Raw genomic sequence first — 21,351 nt, 5'->3', positions numbered from 1 at the left:
ACAACATGACCTGTAAATGATAGTTAGCTTCATCTGATATGCAACTGAAGAACTAGCAATGCCTTTCTATGCCATAGGAAACACAGCTCTGTGCAGGATTGATCGAGAGGTTTTGTAAGCTTCCAAACTGGCATTGCTCTTAAGGGGGTCTTTGAGGAACTTTTCAGCCTTACTCATTGACTTGAGAGCCCATGTAAAGTAGGCTTCCCTGCTCCTCCTGGGAAAAGCTATTTTTAAAAGCTCTGTGTAATAGGATATCTTGGTTGTCCCACACCAGCATATAGAGATCTATTTTATTCTTTTAAATAGTTACATAGTGTTCCATTACATAAATATACCAGAGTTTGTTCAAAACCAGTCCTCTATTGATAAATGCTTAGATTGTTTTCAGACTTTTGCTATTACTATTATAATGCTGCAAATAACAATGTATCTTTTTATAATAATACATTTTGTGGTGCTCTCATGACCAGATGACCTTTGGAGAATGATTAGAATACTTTTGCTATATTTATTGAAAATAAGGACACTCTTTTCTGGTTACTTGTGGCCTGAATACCTATGATTTTGACTTTTCAAAATGAGTTTAAAATATATCCATTGCCTTTAAAACGTGCCAATTACCATAGTTTTAAAATCCACTCAATGACATTAGGATTCTAAAAGATAGCATGGACTGTAGCTGGCCAAGCTTCTCTGTCCATGGAATTCTCCAGGCAAGAATACCGGTGTGGGTAGCCTTTCCCTTCTCATGGGGATCTTCCAGATGCCACCCAGGGATCGAACTCCAAACTCTGGATTCTTTACTGTCTGAGGCACCAGGGAAGCCATATTTCTAGTAGTGTTTATTCAACAAATATTTCTTGAGTGCCTCTATGTACCAGGGTTAATGTTAAGGGTTTGAGATTATATGCCTCCTAGTATCATTGGAATTCTGCTGTAAGATTTAAAAGTATTTATTTAATAATTCTTCATTTATTCCATTAAATTTATAAAAAGACATTTGTATACTGGTGACATAGAAAGGAGGGGGAAAGTAATATATTTGTATTGAAAACTGTATTTTGACCTATTTCCAAAGTAGCAACTATGAAAACTGGTTCCTTTCTTACCTTTAATTTCTTTCCTATTTAAAAAATACCTATGCTGAGTATTATGGCTTCTTGTTATATGGTTTTGGAATATTTGAGTGTCCTAGATTCTAGGATGAAGTTTTCAAAATATTGTTGTTGTTTAGTCGCTAAGTCACGCACAACTCTTTGCAACCTCCTGGACTGGCTTTTTGAGGCAAGAATACTGGAGTGGGTTGCCATTTTCTTCTCCAAGGGATCTTCCTGACCCAGTGATTGAACCCGTATCTCCTGCATTGCAGGCAGATTCTTTACCCCTGAGCCACCAGGGAAGACTTTCAAAATATACCACATTATTAACTATTTTCTGTTAAGAAGTATCAGAGTTTATGGTGTAAATCTAATACATGTAATGGATTGTAGGTGTTTAAATGCAATTGATATGTGCTTCCCTTCACTTTATAAGTTATTATAGTCTTCATTTATTCAACTTATATCTGTATATTAAAGTTATTTTAAAGTTTTTGAATGGCTCATAGATGCATGTATGTAGTGATAAAAAAATGTAAAACTGATCAAAAGGCATCTAATTCTGTTTCACAGAATCAAGCAATATAGCTAATTTCTTCTGAGATGTTCAATACAGTTCCAGACAATTCTATGTTTACATTTCTCCCTCCTTCCATTTCTTTCTTCTCTCCCATCAGTTTTAATAACTGGTATGATCAACCCTTTCTCATTCCTTTAAAAAAAATTTTTCCCCCAGATACTTTTTACTGGCTCTTATTGCTTATTTAGTTTTATACAGGAACTTTAAAATCAGCTTGCCTAGTCTGAAAAAAATCCTATCAGCAATTTTGGGAGTGGGATGCCTAATATTCATAAATTACCTTCTGAGAGAATTGACATCTTAAGATGCTGAAACCAAAAACATCATATGCCTTTCCAATTGTTTGAGTCTTTAAAAAAATAACTATTGAGTTTATCTTGAAGAATTTTAAACTTTTTTTCAGTAAATAGAGTGACTTCCTCTATTGTATCTTCTGATTGTTGTCTGTTTGAAGACTTGATTTTTCCATATTATGTTTTTCACCATACTTAAGTCTTCATTGTTTGTAATAGTTTTTCAACTGATTCTCTTGAGTTTTCAACCTAAACAATTATTTTATCTACATATACCTTCAGAGCAATATTAATTATGGTGATCTTACATTGTATGGCTAGTAAATTATACCTGTGCACATTTTCAAATAACGTCTCTCTGGTTAATTGCTTAATAGAAAAGCAGTATAAACTGTTAAATACAAACACAAAACAAAACATCCAAACCTACAGTCACCACAAAAATGAAACAAACCAACAGCCAACTAACAAAAACTGTTCTCATCTGCGATTACTTGTGAATCAGGCATCTCAATTTTGTGTAAACAAAACAAAATGAAATTTTGGAGCACTGAGCATTAAGATTTGTATCACTATCATGAATAATCTCCAATTTCAAAATTTTCTGTGTTCCTTAAAACTCGCCATTTTCATTTATTAATTTTATAATAAATGTATGTAACAGCTTTGGACCAATAAAATATTTTGGTAAGATATTGCTTTTATTATCTGTCATTTATGTTGTGGAGCCACATGAGATTTCATTTGCAAACTGAGTTTAGTTGCCATGAAAAACAGAAAATACTGGAATCACTCCCCTGGCCTCTCACTTTACTGGCATAGAACTTGTCACTGTAGACTTGGTGTCAGTAGGTCAATGACCCTACAGTTCCCGTTTTTGTGCTGGAAATATCTGCAGAGAGGGAATCTTGGTCTCCTAGGAGTGAAATTCTTAACAATCCTAATTGTTTGCTTACCTGCAACGTATGGATTGTTAAGATAAAGCAGGGCGGAACCTGAACTAACCAGGCATATCTTTCATCTGAATATGAAGGAAATGATTCACTGATGCTCAACCAGAAAGACCTTGCCTGGAAAACACAGATCAGTATTGCGTAATCAAGCGTTCGAAAACAAAGTGTCCGAGAAAACAATTTGGAAATTGATTCCCATCACTTTCTCTTATCAGTTAAACTATTTGTGTTAATAGTAGTAATCACCAACGTGTTTAGTTTTGCCGTTTATTAAATGTCTTCACCGTAACCTTGTGAGGTGGTGATGTAGGTATTTTCATTCTCATTTTACAAGTGAGGAAAGTTAAGCTCACACTTGGCCCAGGGTTGCGTAGGCAGCAAGTGGCAGCGCCAGGAATTACTAAATCTAGGTCTGCCACGGAGGTGGGAGGGTATGGATTATATAACTTCATCTTCTTGAAATTTCTATGATGCTTCTGTGGAATAAGCGTAATAGTCATTTTGCAGTGCTGTTATAGAAATGAAATGAGAAAATGTAAGTAAAACATTTAGGTTAGTATTTAACATATGCCAGGATTTTAACACATATTTATTTCAGTTACTTTTTGCTCTTTTAGTTCCATAGTTCTATTGGTATGGCCTTAGTCAGTCCACTAAAATTTCCACTGCCTATTTTCCATACTATAATAGTAAATTAGGGTCTTACTGTATTTTATCCTCCATATACTTTTCCTAGAATTAGCTTACATCAACTTTCTTGTGGTATTTTAGTTACGCCTTCCCCCACTTTTGGGCAAAGGGCCAAGAATATTTTGAGGGGATTAAGACGAACCTACAGTTTATTGAATTAGACCATTAAACAGAGTTAGAGTGAAGTTACAATACAGTTACAAGGTGACATATCTAAAGGGGCAATGAGCAGTGGGCGTAAGCGAAAATCATAAAAATCCATTTATCTGCCAACACATTTATGTAAGAGATTACACTACTGGTCAGGAATTTCCTGCTGTATGTCTTTTTTTTTTTTTTTTTCATGGAACTTTTCAATAGCTGGTAATGGGCTGTCTTGCTTCCTCTCCAGGCTTGCCTGTTATCAGCTCCACTCAGATATTCCTTCCTATTCAGTTTGGAGTGCTTGGTGACACTTATGAATGAGTGCATCTATTTTTTAACAGTGAGAATGTTGATTTACATCACAGAAGGCTCATCACTTCTGCTTCCCCCCACACAGGACTGTTGGAAGAATTTACTCTTCAAACATACGTTCATTATTTGAACCTCCAGGAAAAGGGCGCCATAAAATCAAAAGCCACATGTGAGTTTTCTAAAAAATAATTTCCTGCTAAAATAATAGGCAAAGGTAGCAATTAAGAAAATTTCCTAGGTAAGTGAGGAAGCACATTTGAGTATTTCTAATTATGTAGAAAAGGCCACACGAAAGGGACCGCATTGTGGAGAGAATAGTTCATGTGAAGCAGAAAACCAGAGTTTGAGACTGGGCCCTGTGTGTATGGGGTGAGCATGAGCAAGACACTCAGGTCTGCCAAGTCCCATTTGCTTCAGCAGTAGAAATGGGCGCCATATCACTGCTCTTAATCCCTGTTTCATTTTATTAGGACAAATGAAACTCAGAAAAACTTAGTTTACAAATGTGGTGTAAAACTTTACTCAGGCAACCCTTTTTTAATGGAATTGGATATACAAATTAAATCTGTAGCTATTTCAATGTTTGTACAAGTAATAGGCAAATAGAAATATAAAAGAAATACGTAGATTTAATGTTTTCTAATTTCAGTGGTGAAACATGATTTTATGTTTTACTTTCAAAGACAGATTCAGCAATAGCTGACTCAATGAATTATTTAGCCCTCTAGGCCTCAACCAATTTGTCTTCTTTTCTTTTTCTTAATTCTACATCGACAATCTGGCAGCAAAGAGAAAAAAAATTAGTATTTTCTCAAAATGACTTAAGCCTCAGCTGTACCCGGCTAATGTCAATTGTATCAAATCAAATATTTGAATCATATCAGATAATTGGATACTTAAATTAAAATTTCTGGTAGCTTGTATGGGCCTAAGATTAAAAAATATTTTTAATGTCTTTTCTTCCTGACTGTTAAAATGGAATTTTTAAAAATTTAAGTATGGGATAAATACAGGGACTCTATTGAAAACTTCACTGTGCTAATAGATAAAAGGAGAAAATGAACTAGAAATGTATATATTTGGAAAGAGATGGCAAATTTTTCACTATCTGAGGGTATGGTTTCCTATTTGGTGAAACTAGAAAGTCAGTTAAAATACTTTTAGAATCAGTAAGAGAATTTAGTAAAAAGATTGGTTAAAAGTAAGTACACAAAACTCAAAAGCTCTTTTATATACCAAATATTACCAGTTACAAGATATAAGGGAAAAAAGAATTCCATTCTCAGTAGAACACAAAGGCCATGAAGGGAGAGAACAATTTTTGTTCACTACTGCTTTCCCAGCTCCTGAAACACTGCCTGACATGTGGGAGACAACAATAAACATTTATTGAATAAGTGAATGAATAATGATGAAAACATACCAAAATGACTAGGAGCAATCAATATAAAAAATATAGGGCCCTTACATAGAAAATTAACCTACACTGAAGGATATGAAAGAAGACTTGAAAAAGTAAATAACTGAATCTTACTTGGAAGGATCTGAGAATCTGAGACTGTAAAGTTGTCAATTCTTCCTAAAATGATCAATTTATTCAACTTAGTAATCCAGTCTATGCCTCAACCACTAATGCTGAAGAAGCTGAAGTTGAATGGTTCCATGAGGACCTACAAGACCTTCTAGAACTAACACCAAAAAAAGATGTCCTTGTCATCATAGGGGACTGGAATGCAAAAGTAGGAGGTCAAGAGATATCTGGAGTATCAGGCAAGTTTGGCCTTGGAGTAAAAAATGAAGCAGGAGAAAGGTTAACAGAATTTTGTCAAGAGAATGAACTGATCAGAGCAAACATCCTCTTCCAACAACACAAGAGATGACTCTACATATGGAAATCACCAGATAGTCAGTACCAAAATCAGCTTGATTATACTCTTTGCAGCTGACGATGGAGAAGCTCTATACAGTCAGCAAACACAAGACCGGCAGCTGACTGTGGCTCAGATCATGAACTCCTTATTGCAAAATTCAGACTTAAATTGAAGAAAGTAGGGAAATTCACTAGACCATTCAGGTATGACCTAAATCAAATCCCTTACTATTATACAGTGAAAGTGACAAATAGATTCAAGGGATCAGATCTGATAGAGAGAGTGCCTGAAGAACTATGGACAGAGGTTCGTGACATTGTACAGGAGGCAGTGATCAAGACAATCCCCAAGAAAAAGAAATGCAAAAAGGCAAAATGGTTGTCCAAGGAGGTCTTACAAATAGCTGAAAAAAGAAGAGAAATGAAAGGCAAAGGAGAAAAGGAAAGATATACCCATCTGAATGCAGAGTTCCAAAGAACAGCAAGGACAGACAAGAAAGTCTTCCTCAGTGATCAATGCAAAAAATAGAGGAAAACAACAGAATGGGAAAGACTACAGGTCTCTTCAAGAAAATTGGAGATACCAAGGGAACATTTCATGCAAAGGTGGCACAATAAATGACAGAAACAGTATGGACCTAACAGAAGCAAAAGATATTAGGAAGACGTGGCAAGAATACACAGAAGAACTATACAAAAAAGATCTTCATGACCTAGATAACCACAATGGTGGGATCACTCAACTAGAGCCAGACATCCCGGAGTGTGAAGTCACGTGGGCCTTAGGAAGCATCACGACAAACAAAGCTAGTGGAGGTGATGGAATTCCAGCTGAGCTATTTCACATCCTAAAAGATGATGGTGTCAAAGTGCTGAACTCCATATGCCAGGAGATTTGGAAGACTCAGCAGTGGCCACAGGACTGAAAGAGGTCAGTTTTCATTCCAATCCCAAAGAAAGGCAATGCCAAAGAATGTTCAAACTACATTGTTCAATGTTCAATAATGGTTCAAACCATTGAGCTCCTTTCACATGCTAGAGGTTCAAGCTAGATTTAGAAAAGGCAGAGGAACCAGAGGTCAAATTGCCAACATTCATTGGACCATTGAAAAAAGAAGAGAGTTCCAGAAAAACATTTACCTCTGCTTTATTGACTAGGCCAAAGCCTTTGACTGTGTGGATCTCAGCAAAACTGTAGAAAATTCTTAAAGATATGTGAATACCAGACCACCTTACCTGCCTCTTGAGAAATCTGTATGCAGGTCAAGAATCAAAAGTTAGAAGTGGACATGGAAAAACAGACTGGTTCCAAATTGGGAAAGGAGTATATCAAGACTGTAAATTGTCACCCTGCTTATTTAACTTACTTATATGAGAGCATTATGCTAAATGCAGGGCTGCAGGAAGTACAAACTAGAATCAAGATTGCCAGGAGGAATATCAATAACCTCAGGTATGCAGATGACACTACCCTTATGGCAGAAAGCAAAGAGGAACTAGAGAGCCTCTTGATGAAACTGAAAGAGGAGAGTGAAAAACCTGGCTTAAAACTCAGCATTCAAAAACCTAAGATCATCGCATCTGGTCCCATCACTTCATGGCAAATAGGTAGGAAAACAATGGAAACAGAGACTTTATTTTCGTGGGCTCCAAAATCACTGCAGATGGTGCCTGCAGCCATAAAATTAAAAGACACTTGCTCCTTGGAAGAAAAGCTATGGCCAGCCTAGACAGGGTATTAAAAAACAGAGACATTACTCTGCCTGCCAAGGTCCGTCTAGTCAAATCTATGGCTTTACCAGTAGTCATATATGGATGTGAGAGTTGGACCATAAAGAAAGCTGAGTGCCAAAGAATTGATGCTTTTGAACTGTGGTGTTGGAGAAGACTTTTGAGAGTCCCTTGAGCTGCAAGGAGATCAACCCAGTCAATCGTAAAGGAAATCAGTCCTGAATATTCATTGGAAGGACTGATGCTGAAGCTGAAGCTCCAATACTTTGACCACCTGATGCGAAGAACTGACTCATTGGAAAAGACCCTGATGCTGGAAAGATTGAAGGCAGGAGGAGAAGGGGACAACAGAGGATGAGATGGTTGGATGGCATCACTGACTCGATGGACATGAGTCTGAGCAAGCTCTGGGAGTTGGTGAGACTAATCAAAATCCCATGGATTTTCTTTTTTGACCTGGTCAATCTATACTATATTTCATGGAAGAATGGTTGTGTAAAATGAACTAGTGAAGTCTCAAAAAAAAAAAAAAAAGCATAGTGGTTGTATGTAGTGTGTTTTTCTCTCCAGATAGTCATTCATTCAACAAATATTTTTGAGAATCTATTCTGTCGTTGATAGTGTTCCAGGCACTGGGGACACAAAAGTGAATACAAGAGAATAAAATCCCTGTTCTCATGGAACTTATCATCTCGTGGAACTCAGTTTAGAGATAACAGACAATAAGCAAATGAGTAAGTATAACACTTAGGATGTCAGATGGAGATGCGCTAAGGAGAAGAACACAGCAAAGAAGAGACTACATTGTGGCAGGGGGCGGGCAAGGAAGAGAAGAGAGGGAAACTGTGATTGTAAGTAGGCTGCTTGGGAAGGATCTCACAGAAAGGGTGGTATTTGGGTAAAGGCCTGCAGGAGGTGAATCATGAGGTTATCTGGGATATTAAAAGCTACAGTAATTAAAACAGTGTGGTCTTAGCTTCAAAGAGCCACAGGGGGAAAAAAAATGCAACAAAATATTGAGTTCAGGAATTGGCCCAAATATACGTGAAGATTTAGCATGTGATAAAGTGGCCAAAAAGACCAACTGTTTATAAACAGTGTTGCAACAATTTGCTAGACATTTGTTAAAAAAAAAAAAAAAAGTTGAGATCATTACCTTTATAGACAAAAATTGCAAATGGATTAAAGACTTTAATGTTGAAATACATACCCAGTGGGTCAGTGGGTTAAGAATCTGCCTGCAAGCAAGAGCCGCAGGAGATGCGGGTTCAATCCCTGGGTCAGGAAGATCTCCTGGGGGAGGAAGTGGCAACCCACTCCAGCTATCTTGCTTGAAAAATTCTGTGGACAGAGGAGCCTGAGCGCTACAGACCAAAGAGTTGCAAAGAGTCCAACACAACTGAGCACAGCACAGCTTATATATATTAAATTGCAGAATAAATATTTAAGTAAATATTTTTGTACTCAAATGCTTTGACTAGAGAAAGCCTGTTAAAATGTGATAACAAAGCAGAAAACAAAATAGAAGGTCCACGAGTTGACCATATGAAAGTTGAATGTGGCAAAAACAAAACAAAATAAACAAAAAATAAAAATCCTCACTCATGAAACTTACATTTAAAACAACAGCAACACACATCACAGAAACACTGAATTTCCTTTTTCTATTTTTTTTACCCTTCCTGAAATTCGTGTATACCTTTAATGTTATAATGTTTCTTTCCCCTTGTTCTTAAGAGTGATTGAACTGATAGTACATATTCTCATAAACTACTTATTAGAAAGTAGAAATAAGGTATATAAAGACTTTTAGGAAGCAAAAATATTTTTCTGGTATACTCAAACAGCACAAGTAAAAGGAATATGAACAGAGTTAACAAAGAAAGAGAAATATTCAACAAAATTGAAAAAGTGTTTAACCTCTTGAGCTTTTGAAGAAAGATAAGCTGAAACACATTGGGATGCAATTTGTTACCTGTTGGATTGGTAAGGTTGAAGAGGATTAATTATGAGAGACAAAGGGGAAACAGCATTTTCATTTACTCCTAATGGGAGAGTAAATTCGTATAGTCTCTCCTCGGAACTACATATGAACTATGTATGCTTTACATATTTTCTCAGATTTCCCCCCAAGTATAAATGAACATGTGATCAAAGATGTATGTATGAGAATATTTATCTCAGCATCATTTGCAATAATGAAAAATTGGAAATGACCTTGAAGTCTATAATAGATGAATGGTTAAAAAAACTATAGTATAGAGTATGGAATACCAAGCAATTGTTATTTATTTATATGGAAAGATGTCTATACTGAATTTTTAATTGAAATGCAGACTGCAACAATCATTTCAGAAGACATTTTGGCAGGTTCTCACAAAGCCAAACATGGTCTTATCATATGACTGGCAATCACACTTCTAGGTATCTATCCAAAGGAGTTGAAAATGTCTGTCTGCACAAAAACCTACACATGCCTTTTTATAGCAGCTTTATTCGTAGCTGCCAAAAATTGGAAGCAACCAAGACACATTTCAGTAAATAAATAGACAAATTAACTGTGGTACATCCAGACAATGGAATGTTATTTAGCAATTAAAAAAAAACACACAACTATCACATCATAAAAAAATAGAAAAGACACAGAGGAAACTTTAATGTATATTGCTACCTGAAAGAAACTGATCTGAAAGGCTATATGCAGTATGATTCCATCTACATGACATTCTGAAAAAGGCAAAACCATGGAGGCAATAAAAAGATCAGAGCTTGCTGGGGTTTAGGGGAGGAGTGGGGATAGCTGAATAGGTGGAGCACGGGTGACTCTTAGGACAGACAGTGAACCTTTTCTGTATGGTACTCTGATGGTGGATACATGACGCTATGCATTTGGTAAAAACCAGAGAGGAGTGAATCCTAATGTAAACCTTAGTTAACAATAATATATCAATATTGTTTCATCAGTGTAACAAATATACCATGCCAAGATGTTAATTGCAGAGGGAATGGGTGTATGTGCAGGGAGGAATGTTGTTCAGTCACTCAGTCGTGTCTGACTCCTTGCAACCCCATGGACTGCAGCATGCCAGGCCTTCCTATCCATCACCAACTCCCAGAGCTTGCTCAGACTCATGTCCATCGAGTCAGTGATGCCATCCAACCATCTCATCCTCTGTTGTCCCCTTCTCCTGCCTTCAATCTTTCCAGCATCAGGGTCTTTTCCAATGAGTCAGTTCTTCGCATCAGGTGCTCAAAGTATTGGAGCTTCAGCTTCAGCATCAGTCCTTCCAATGAATATTCAGGACTGATTTCCTTTACGATTGACTGGGTTGATCTCCTTGCAGCCCAAGGGACTCTCAAGAGTCTTCTCCAACACCACAGTTCAAAAGTATCAATTCTTTGGCACTCAGCTTTCTTTATGGTCCAACTCTCACATCCATATATGACTACTGGAAAAGCCATAGATTTGACTAGATGGACCTTTGTGGGCAAAGTAATGTCTCTGTTTTTTAGTACCCTGTCTAGGCTGGTCATAGCTTTTCTTCCAAGGAGCAAGCATCTTTTAATTTTGTGGCTACAGTCACAATCTGCAGTGATTTTGGAGCCCAAGAAAATGAAGTATGCTGCTGTTTCCATTGTTTCCCTATCTTGCCATGAAGTGATGGGACTGGATGCTGTGATCCTAGGTTTTTGAACGCTGAGTTTTAAGCCAGTTTTTTCACTCTCCTCTTTCAGTTTCATCAAGAGGCTCTTTAGTTCCTCTTTGCTTTCTGCCATAAGGGTGGTGTCATCTCCCTGTACTTTATGTTTGTTGTTTCTGTAAACCTAAAATTGTTCTAATGAAGTCTATTAGATTAAAAGAAGACAGACTATGAAGCACACATATGTTTGATTCTGTTTCTGTACTGTATAAATGTGTGAGTACAGGGGGACTTGTGTAGAACTAAGTTCAGAAGGACTATATCAAAATGTTAACAGCAGTGTCTGCCAGTAGGGGGTTTTGAATGAGTCTTGCTTTTCATTTGATGTCTTTATGTACTACCTAAATATTTTACAGTTTTTTTATAATCAGAAATAAAAAAGTATTTTTATTCTGAAGACAAGATAACACAGCAAAAAGAAAAACAAGCAACAAAAAGAAAATTAAATAGATAAAAAAAACTCCCATAATCCCACCACTTAAAGATAACCACTATTAATGTTTGGTATACCTCCTTTCAGGCTAGCTAGAATACAATATGCAATATGTAATACACACACACACACACACACACACACACACACAGATATACACACTGCATGTAATTTTGCAACATAATTATATGTATTGTTCCTTTTGTATTAAGCTTACTTTTTAGTATTAACATTCACCATGTTCTTAAAAATCTTCTGAAAGTATCACTTTATGTTGCATAATATTTCATTCTAAGCTATATGATCAATTACTGAATATTTCGTTTCTCCCCCCAGTATTTTGATGTTTTAAATAGCATTGTGGGTGAACATCATTATATAAAGAGTTTGCATTATGTTCTTATTATTTCAGGACCAAGGATATTTCTAAGGTGATTCATAGGGATCAATTCAAATAAATGGCAGCAAGGTAACTAAATATTTAAGATGGGAAGAGATATTAAGAAACCATTTCCTTCCATCCCTATTTGCATGGAAGCAATGCAATCAACCAGTTTAGGGCCACATTTCCTTCTAACCTTAATTTTTCCAAATGTACATGATACCTTTATGAAAAAAGTCCAAAAAGTGGAAATCTGAACTTATATACATTAGAAGAGGATATTTCATTTACAAAAATGTGTGATCACAGTTCAATCAAGATACGAAAGTATTTTAGAATGATGTATTTAATTTTGGAAGTGAGGCATGAAAGAAGAGAAGAACCAAAGATCCTTTGGAGAAACTCATGAAAATTATGGCCCCTCCACTCAAAAAATGTCCATGGGCGGATATATTTATGGTTTTGTATACCCAGTTGACAACGACGATGGTCTATCAATGAATCTCAGGTTAAGACCTCACACTGTAGCAGTTGAACCTTCTCAGGACGTCAGTTCACTCAAATAAAATTACTTGTGTTTTATACAATATTTTGCAAAATTCTTTCCTATTTGAAGTTTCATCCAAGTATCACAACCTTCTAAAATAAATCAGGGGTATAATATTTATTCTAACTTTAATAACTGAGAAGATCAAGCGCTTTGTTTGAGGCCTCCCTGTCACAAAGAGTGTGCTTCAGGACACGTCTAGTTTTTTTTGTTTTTGTTTTTTTACTTTAAATCCAATTATCTTTTTCCTCTGTTCTGATGGACACTCTACTCTATAGGCTTGGGACTCTGTAGAGTTTAGCTGAACAGTATTTAGTAGGGCCTTTGTAGTCTCTGGTTTGGTGTCACTATAGCACAATATTTGCATCTAAATGGAATAGGTACTCAATCATGGTTTGCTGATAATATTTAAATCTCATTTAGCAGCAAATTCTGGTGTTGTTAAACACTGTTACATGTATCTAAGCAACTCTATGCAGAGTCAAGATTTTGGTAATTATCTGGTTATTTTGATCTAGGCAGGTACCTGCTAATTGATGTTTTAAGGTATCAATTTCCCTCCTCCCCACCCCCGAATTATTGGACTGTGAAATCATGGAAAATTAAACAGTAACAAACATAATATGTACATATTTGGAGATAGATTTTTAAATAGTTTTACTATTGCATTTTTTTCCTTGTCAAATGTTATTTATGAATAATGTTAAGGGCAACCAGAGAAGAAAAATGCCACAGAGAACAATTCCCTTGGGTTGAGTCATGTTGTATATTAGGTGCCTCTTGTCAGTGATGCCATTTCTTATTTCAGTAAAGCAAAGCAAGATTTCTTTGACCTATTTGAGTTATTTATTGGCATCAGAGAGGTCATTCCTGATGTATGTTTATTCATCTTTTTTAAGAGTACACAGTACAAAGTTTAAAATACGCAGTACAAAGTTCTTGTTGGATGGAAGGAATTGTCCACAGAAACCTGAAGCTTGAAAGTATTTCTTTTAAAGATATTTATTGACAATTGTGATTTGGGGGATTAGTGGAATCTGCCTAGAGGCCAGTTTAGAGGAGAAGACGGAGGGGATGAGATATAGTGTGAATGGGGTAAAGGCCGAGGAGGGCCCAAAGGCTGTCTAGGAACTGGGGCATGAGGGCAGCTGGAAGGATGTAACTGCTGCTTCTGAGATTTTCTATGCTTTTCCTGCTCGGTGCTAAGCGCCCTGCCTACATCTTCTCCTTAACAAGACTACGAGGGGGCAGATATTATTATCTGTATTTAAAAATGAGGAAACTGGCTCGGAAAGATTTAGGTAAATAACCCAAGTTGTCACAGCAGATAAACAGCAGAGTCAGGATTCCAATTCACGAATGTTTGGGCTCCAAGTCTCTGTGTTGTACCGTGATGCATATGCCCATCAAACAACACTGACATTACAATAATTTCTCCCAGTTTGGCTTTGGTGAACTGCCCAGATTTTTTTTTTTTAACACAAGTGGCACATGCTCCAGTTTATTTTTATTCTAAGATAAGGGTCTGTAGACAGATGTAGCTCCTTTTGTGGCCTTTTGAAGTTTCTTGTATTTAGTCCTTATTGTGCATCAGAAAGACCTAATGAGTTGAAAATACAATCTTTTAATTCCTGTGTTGTTTATTGTTTAGTCACTAAGTCATGTCAAACTCTTTTGACACCCCATGGATTGTAGCCTGGCAGATTCCTCTGTCCATGGGATTTTCCAGGCAAGAATACTGGAGTGGGTTGCTATTTCCATCGGAACCTGAGTCTCCTGCATTGCAGGTGGATTCTTTACCCCTGAGCCAACAGGGAAGCTTCCTAATTTCTGTGTAGGATTGGGAAAATGTACTCCATGAATTTCTAATTTATCTTTTTCCTGGAGTGGGGTAATTTGTGTTTGTTTCTCCTGTACGCTTCTGGCAGTAGCCAAAGACTTCAAGTAACACATCAGTGAGCTACTGAATATGATTTTCTGTATCGTATGGGAGGAAAGAAGTGGCCTGGGGGACAGATTTGAGTGATGGGAGATTCCAGCTGGCCCCTTAGGTCCCTCTGGGGAGCACTGTAGCAACCTGAAGGTGTGTAAGACAGCACACTGTTGCTATTAACTTACTTGGAAATTTCAGCAAAGAGCACAGGAAGAACACTCTTGAAGGACCAAGAGATTTCCTCCTGCAGGAGAGAAAAATTGCAAAGTTGGAAACTATGAAAATAACCCCATATCTGATAATCCTTTATTCATCAAATATTTGTTGGGTAGCAGATGCTGGAAGTACCATGATGAATTAATCATTGTTCCCTGCAGTGCAGGAGACCCGGGTTCGATCCCTGGGTTGGGAAGATCCCCTGGAGAAGGAAATGGCAACCCATTCCAATATCCTTGCCTGGAAAATCTCAGGGGAAGAGGAACCTGGTGGGCTGCAGTCCATGGGGTCGCAAAGAGTCAGACACGACTGAGTGACTAACACTTACTTACCTACTTTCAAGGAACCCACAGACCAGAGGGAAGACAATATATTAAATTCCAGTATGAGATATCAAGGGCTGTAATCACAGGGCCTTATGAGAGCACAAGTAACAGAAATTGTTCCAGGGTAGGGAACATCAAGTCTGAATGGGACTGGCTACATCATTTGTGGAGTCCACTGCAAAATGAAAAGATGGATCACTTGTTTAAAACTATTAAGAATTTCAAAATGGGGACAACGGAGCAGTCAGTCAGCCACAGGTGTTTCTAATGAATTTCCTTCCACTTAGACTGTGACACCCACAGTGGGAAAATTCCAAACCACTGTTTAACAAAATAAACCTGGTCTGGGCTCTCATGCCATTTGTTTCTTCTGAAGTATTATTATGATGCAACTAACATCTGTGGATCTAAGAGAATATTTTCAAATCAATTTGGTGTGGCCATAACAATTTTTGGAAGAACCATAGGATATTACAATGGGTCATGAATGTTTATTATTTATTGTATTCCCACCCTCCCAAAAGGACAGGGAACTTCAGGGAATATTTAAACACAGTCACCAGCAGCCTAAGCCTCTGAAGAACTAATTTGGGCAAATGATAAAAAACAATTGCAGTGTTTGCTGGAAACGGAGAGAGTCTACCTGTTGATTACAAAAAGCAGAAAACACACTGTCTGTGAAATCCTGTGTTATTAATCTCAATCATTTGTTGCACCGTTTCAGAGTTTGATACATGCCTGTTAGTATCTAGATGATTTATAGGGCCTCTCTGTGGGTGGAGTCTGCCTCCTGGTCCCATTGACATCAGGCTTGGCCACGTGATTTGCTTCGGGCAACCCATTGGGAAGAGGCAGTGTGCGCATGTCGGAATGAAGTTCCAGCAAACACTAAGGACCTTTACATTTGCCACGCTCCCCTATCATAGGCCTCCAGTCCTCCAGAGAAGCTGTTGGTTCATCTTTGATCCTGAATGGAGAAACTACACGGAGCAGAGCCACAGACTACCTCTATAACGTGAACGGGAAAGAAAATCTTTGCTGTTGAAAAACTGCTGAGATTTGGGGATTATGAATGATCATAATGGGCTTCCCCATGGCTCGGTGCGTCAAGAATCTGCCTGCAATGCAGGAGACATTTGATCCACCGGGGTTTGATCCCTGGGTGGAAGATACCCTGGAGGAGGAAATGGCACCCCCCTCCAGTATTTTTGCGTGAAAACTCCCAAGGAGAGAGAAGCCTGGTGGGCTGCAGTTCAAAGGGTTGCAAGGAGTGGGATACAGTCTAGCAACTGAGCATTTACAATAGGGCGATGATTCACAAATACCGTATTTGCCTAAAAGCTGTTTCAGTGATACCGCTCCTGTGCGGAGTGACATTGCTCTAAATGATGATTATATAAGTTCTTCTAAGGACAGATACACTGGGAATTCTGCTGGTGGTAATCTGATTGCTGGGAAATCATACTGGATCCTAGTGGTGGAAGCAATGTCTGAGGCTGACAAACCCTGGCCCAGCTGCTTGCTGCCTACTTGTCCCTGAAAAATTGCTGAGCCTCAGCTTCCCCATCTGTAAACTTGAAACAGGACAATTTACTTCCTAAGATTGTTAAGGCAGAGTCAGTTTTGATGTATTTCTTTCATATCAATGCCTCTTTCCCATGAGATTTTACCTCTGCTGATCCTCTCAGCTCTTTGTCTGTTTGACTTTATCATTTTCTAAATTATTAAAAAAATATTCTCTGCGGGTATACAGCAAAATGGTTCAGTATATATATACATATATATATGTATATATATATATGTATATACATATACACATATGTATATACATATATATGTATATAGATATATGTATATACTTATACACATATGTATATACATATATATATGTATATATAGATATATGTATATACATATACACATATGTATATACATATATATATGTATATATAGATATATGTATAAGTTTTCAGATTCTTTTCTATTATAGGTTATTACAAGATATTGGATATAGTTCCCTGTGTTATACAGTAGGTTCTTGTGGTTTATTTTATATATCAGCAGTGCATATCTGTTAATTCCAAACTCCTATTTATCTCCCTCCCACCTTTCCCCTTTGGTAACCATAAGTTTGCTTTCTATGTCTGTTAGTCTATTTCTGTTTTGCAAATAAGTTCATTTGTATCATTTTGTTAAGGCTCCACATATAAGTGATATCATATGATTTCTGTCTTTTTCTGTTTGATTTACTTCACTTTAGTATGATAATCTCCAGGTCCATCCATGGTGCTTGAAATGGCATTATTTCATTTTTTTGGATGGCTGAGTAATACTTCACTATTATACATATATATCACACATATTCTTTATCCATTCACTTAAGTTGCTTCCATGTCTTGGAACCACTTCCAGGGTGGTGCTACTGTGAACGCTGAGGTGCATATGTGTCTACCACTTTAATATAAAAGAAGTAGGACATTTTCAGACCTATGTTGAGCTTATCTGTGTTTCTTTCCCAGTGCTTATACCTTTACCTCACTCTCCTGTGGCAACCACCGTCTCATACCCTTTATTTTGATATCTAAATATAGTTTATTACATATATAACATGTTGACACTAATATTAATATACAATACATAATATTTATTGCATTATTTTAGTATATAAGTTATTATACTACATTATAACTATAATATATATCTATATATTATACAAAATTTAAAACTATATATGTAACTATAATATATAACATGAAAGTGAAAATGAAAGTCGCTCAGTTGTGTCCGACTCTTAGCGACTCCATGGACTCTACATGGAGTTCTCCAGGCCAGGATACTGGAGTGGGTAGCCTTTCCCTTTTCCAGGGGATCTTTCCAACCCAGGGATTGAACCCAGGTCTCCCATATTGCAGGTGGATTCTTTACCAGCTGAGCCACAAGGGAAGCCCATGATATATAATATAAACTATAATATATAATTTAGTGTACTACCTTATAACTATAGCATACACTGTGATGTATAATATGTATATATACATAATTCAGAGGAGTCTGGCAGTCTATAGGCCATAAAGAGTTGGACACGACTGAGCAACTAACGCTTTCAATTTCACATAATTTAAAAATATATATATATAATCATATTCTTTATATAGGGCACATATATGGTAAAATAATTAGCAAAAATACTACCCTTTAAAAAAAAAGGTGAGGAAAAGCAGCTTCATATCTATGAAGTTTTTAATTATTTTCTGTCATTTGCTAATTTTTTGTAATTGTCATTATGAATTAGGCCCTGTACTAGGAACCAGGTACAAGGAGGAGAAGAGGACAAAAATGGACTTGTCCTCTCTGAGGTTAGCTCCTAGTGGGAAGAGGCAGAAAATAAATATTTAAGCAAATAAATATACACAGTAACAGACCCTAAGAATCACATTATCTAAGAGTCCTTAGGAGGACTCTTCATTGAATGAATAAGAATAATAAGAATGGTGGTTAACATGTCTGTTTCAAGGAAGATAAGGAGTGTTTATTGAGCACCTGAGTTTCAGCTAGTTTATCTGGATTACTTAATTTAAATCTTACAATAACCCTGTGAGTAGTCCATTCTGCATGAGGAAATTCAAAGTTCATGGCAGTCAACCAACTTTCCCAAGCTTATCAACTGGTAAATTGAAGAGTGTACTTTTAATTCTAATCTCCTACTTCTTCCTTATTCCAAACTATCTCTTTTAAACTAGAAAAACCATGTATCTTTCTGTCTACCCTCTTCTCTACACATCCTATTACACTATTTTTTAAGTGATAAATTATTTTATCTTAGAATAAAGTTAAATTTCAGCTTTCTCTCCCGCTTAAGAGCAGTACTCTTTATTAAACAAAACATTGAATTTAAGTTTGGGAGGACTACCTCCAAACCACAGTTCTATTACCTGATAGCTGTGTGATTTCAGCCAAGTCACTTAACCTCTGTGAACCTTTGTTTCCCTATCTGTAGAATAGAGAGAGTGCCAACATTCAGGTTTTACAACCTCAAATTTTAAATGAGTGGGGTCTGTCCTAATGAATTTTACCACACTTTGCACACTGATGTGTTTTACACTGATGCAGATTCTCTACCTGGTGGTGTCCACAAGGGTGAGCATAACTCGGATCACTTCCTCAGGGTGAGTGGTGGGCCAGAGTCCTTGGAGGACTAAGGACCTGAGTCCCTGGGCCTGTGCAAGGGTCTCCTTTTCCTCTGATTTTCACCCTCAGTATTTTTTCTGACTGGGGAAAAGTTTGCCTGTGGTTCACTCTGCCCTTGAGGCTAAAGGGGGCTCAGAGTGTCTTTGAAGCTCCTCAGTGAAGGTGGCAGCACTAGGAATGATCATTATTATTTTCTTTAGCTGCCTGACTCAGTGTAGCTGTAATAGAGTGCAGTTCAGAAGGGCAACTACTTTGGAGGAAGACTGGAAAGTGATTCAATTTCAAATCACGAGATCAATTATGTAAGGTTCTAGAACAACTACTGAGTATTACAGCAGGTCTGTGGCACAGGTTCAGAAGGTGATTCAGGATGCCTCTTCCCTTGGACATTAAAGCCCATTACCTGAAAATGACTCAGCCTTGGCCCTTAGAGGAATCTTGAGTGCCCAGTCCAAATGGCACAATCCTATCTAAAATACCAAGATCTCATGATAATGAATGATGTAGAAAGGGAAAGGGCACTTGTCTGGGTTAGAGCTCATTGGTTTGATAATTTCCAACCAAGAGCACGCATCTCTCGGTAGTTATATGTCTGTGATGGCAGGGATCTGTGGACTTTTATTTGTGTGATTAGAGCAAACCATCTCAAGAAAACTAGGCAGCAGGTAGAGAAGGGGGAATAAATTCTCACTTTTTAATGTTCTTGCCAATAAACACCCTCAGACAGAATGGGCTCTATTTGATGTTAATTTCTATTCTTACCTGCAAATTGGGAATATTAAATCCCACCTCCCCAGGGGCTGTGATGCGGGCAGCATGAGATCATGGAAAGACCTCACATGCTGTTTGGCATAGCGCAGGGGTGGAGAGGAGTCACATCTCTCCTCACACTCTTCATTGCACATTTATCTGATGTCTGTAAGACACAGGTGCCAGGCCCTGTCTTACAAACCATATGGAAGATGTGCCAGCTTGCCCTCAACGAGAGTGTGGTCTAGAAAGGAAGATGAGATGCATAAATAGATGACTAGTCATGGGGTTTGAGGGGGCTCAAGAAATAGCTCCCCCTTTCCTGGCAGAGTTGGGAGCCAGGAGATTGAGAGAGTGACGCAGGTGGATTCTGGAGAAGGTGGCATGGATCTGTCAGCCTAGGGCACCCACTGATGCTTCAGTAAGGCTTTGGGTGGATGTACCCAGGTGCAGGCCCTGGAAACCTAAAGAAGCACCATCTCCTCTGGGAAGCAGGAAGTGCAGTAGGCTGGTCCACAGATAATGGGCAGAGGGGCTGCAAGAGGCAGGCTTGGGGAGGGGCATATTCTTGCCATGTGGAGCCATGAGACAGGGCAAAGGTATAAGGAAAACCCCCAATCAACTTTGCTCTCAATTTAAATTGAAGGATTAAAAATAGCTGACATTAATACTAATACCTCATTACTGACTGATTTATTTGCTTCCCTGATTACTGGCTTCTGGCGCTGTGCCAGAATCACCTGAACAGATTGAAAAAATTACTGATGCCTGGCTCTCCATGGGAGTTCTCAATGGGAGAATTGGGGATGGGGCCCAGGTGACAGCATAAAGACATGACCTGACCTTCTGTAAGTCATTCTGACACACCCAGGGTTTTGACACGCAATGTTGAGCAATGGTGGGCTTGGTTAATCTCGGGAAAAAAAAATTCTTAGAGAAGGACCTTCCAAATAATTACATTATGCTTCTGTGAGAATAACACCCTCAGATTTCTTTGATTGTTTTCCAAAACAGATAAGAGACGCTCAAGCAAGTCAGCAGATATATTAACTTCTGTATAGTTTTATGTAGAAATGACCCCACAGATTTATTTTTGCTTATCTTTGTGCTGTACTTTGTATAAGCAAAGCCCAAATTTCAAAGGGTGGACTTCCCTAGAAACATAAGTAGGAACATAATAGATTCCTTTGCAGATTTACCTA

The sequence above is a fragment of the Odocoileus virginianus genome, chromosome 24 (genome assembly GCF_023699985.2).
Source record: "Odocoileus virginianus isolate 20LAN1187 ecotype Illinois chromosome 24, Ovbor_1.2, whole genome shotgun sequence".
NCBI lineage: Eukaryota > Metazoa > Chordata > Mammalia > Artiodactyla > Cervidae > Odocoileus > Odocoileus virginianus.
This window is presented reverse-complemented; position numbering follows the sequence as displayed.